Genomic DNA, 2650 nt, shown 5'->3' with positions numbered 1-2650 from the left:
TTGGCCAGAATCTTACCCTTAGTCTGTTTGTTTACAACATTGTCTATGACATGTTCAGTGACATCATGGACCCATCCAGTCCTGTCATGGTGATATTTATGGGGTTACTGAACTATGCATGTGCTCTGTATAGCTACAATCTTATCCTTCTTGTAGATTTACGTATACATAATCAAAGAGACACTACAATTTTTATGAAAGGGCCTAGAGACTGTGCTCAGATTCCCTCTCCTTTTTTCCTCCCATGTTAGATATTTTGGCAAGTCACTGGAAGATGGTGGGGTTAGCTAAATACCCAATCTATTTTTCAATGTAAAGTGCTGCCCCCCACCCCCCCATTTTACTATTGCTATTTATCTCATCTAATTTCACTGGAAGATAATTTAGCATTATACATAAAAGAATTCCCTGTAAGTCCCCTCCCCCAAGATCATAAGAAACCTGTTATTTATGATCTGTTATTAAGTATGAATTTCAGATTAATCATGCTCTGCTGTAGTCCTTGTACATCTATTCAAATAAGATAACATATATAAAGTACTTTGTAAATCTTAAAGTGCTATATAAAATGTTGTTCTAGCTGTTGTTGTGAAGAAAAGAGATGGATCATTTTTACTTATGCTTCTGGAAAAGTTAATGCAATAACTGAAATTTACATATTTCTTTATGGTTTTCAAAGCAATTTTTATACATTGTCTATTTTGATTCTCATGAAAAGCCTGAAAGGAAAGTATTATTAAAGGAAATTATTAAAGGAAAGTACATGAATTATTAGCCTCATTTAACAGATGAAGAACCTGAGGTTGAGGCATATCAAAGGACTCATCCAGGGTAACACAGCCAGTTTAGGTGGGATCAAAATCCTTGTCCTCCTGAAGCCATGTCCATTACACCTCCCTCTCCATTACACACTGCCTCCTCACAAGCATTCACTGGGCTTCTCCTTTCCTCTACTGTCACTTCATCTGCCCCAGTGGAAATGAGCAAAAGTATCTCTATTCAGATATAAATAGAGAAGGAGAAAGGGGAACAGAGAAGTGAGTGGCCATTCCTTCTTTCCCCTGAGTACTTCTTTCAGCGCACAAGACTGAGGAAAGGCCCTCTCATTCACCTGTTGAATTTAACAACAGTAGCCATTTCCAAGATATTACTTGAGGTTCTACTATTATAATTTTTGCTGGCTGTGATCTGGCTTTGTGAACCTGGTAAAGAGTGCAGGCTATAATTTCTTTCCCAGGAACTAAGCAAAGAGAGCAACATACAAGTTCCATAAAACAATCCTAGAGGAACAATATAAAAATGTTTTAAAAGGGTCTCATCAAAAACAAACATTTTAAATATATACAGTGCAGACACAACAACCAAAAAACCCCTCTTACACGTAACTCTTCTGGTTCTTTTCGAGTAACATCAAACTATCTCCTAATGGATACAGGTAACTTGCCATTAATGACCAGAGCATTATAAAAGCACCCAGAGACAAGTCATTTGGATTTGCCTTAAGCAAGGATGTTCAGTGATGATGTGGTGTTGAGGCCTTTGGTACGAATGTTTATTCACAGCATTTTAAGTAATTTTTTCCTTAGTAGCATAAATGGTCTTAGGTTACTGTGCTATTTGTGTATGTTCATATGCTGCACCACACATAGTGCAAAATTTATCATGTCCAATTATGACCCTAAACTCTATTGTGGTTAATACTGTGCCCTGACCAGGTTTGGATTTAGTTTCTTTGTACCTAATGTTTTTTATTATTATTATTATTATGGATTTGCTTATTTATACCAACGATCTTTGAACTCCTGGACAAAGATTTTTTAAGTGCCTACCAGTTTCAAACGTTCTCTGAGTATATATCATTGTGCCTGTATCTATAGAAAAATATCTCTATAATTTATATATAAATTATATATGTATATTTATATCTATGTCATCTGTCAATTAAAGGCAGCTTTGCATGGTAGATGGAGCTCTGGCCTTGGAGTCAGGAAGACCTAGGTTAAGGTCCTTCATCCCTCACATACCTGTATGACCATGGGCAAGTACCTGTTACATAGAAGTGGGACCTGAATGCAGTCAGGCTTCCTCTGTGTCTGTCTGTCTATCTGCCTCTATTTTTACACACACACACACACACACACACACACACACACACACACACACACACTCTCTCTCTCTCTCTCTCTCTCTCTCTCTCTCTCTCTCTCTCTCTCTCTCTCTCTCCTTACTCACCCTCAAACTCTCTCACACATCTAGTCTCTTCTGCTAACTTTCCATGCTCCCCATGACAATTCATCTCAACAAATAGTAAACTTACAAGAAAGGCTGGTCTATTTTTGAGGTCTACTTTAAGTACCTAATAAAACTTGTGATAGCCAACTTTGAAAGTGTCCTGAATGTCTATGGTGCTTTACAAAGGAACTTGACATAAGGATTTTGTGTAAATAGATGAGTAGTCAAAAATGCTAATTTTAAAATGCCATTTTTTTTTGCCAGTCTCATTGGGCATTTAATTACCCAGGATTAAGTAACCCCTGGGGATGGATAGCAGTTCTTTTGCACATGCTGCACTTCAGATGAGAATGGTGAACATTTGGGAAAAGTGAGTAGTCCGTAACTATTGCCAAGGATCCAATATCAAGGAACCAGT

Source organism: Phascolarctos cinereus, unplaced genomic scaffold (assembly GCF_003287225.1).
Source record: "Phascolarctos cinereus isolate Bilbo 61053 unplaced genomic scaffold, phaCin_HiC Scaffold_726;HRSCAF=1367, whole genome shotgun sequence".
Taxonomy (NCBI): domain Eukaryota; kingdom Metazoa; phylum Chordata; class Mammalia; order Diprotodontia; family Phascolarctidae; genus Phascolarctos; species Phascolarctos cinereus.
Note: the sequence above shows the minus strand (reverse complement) of the source record.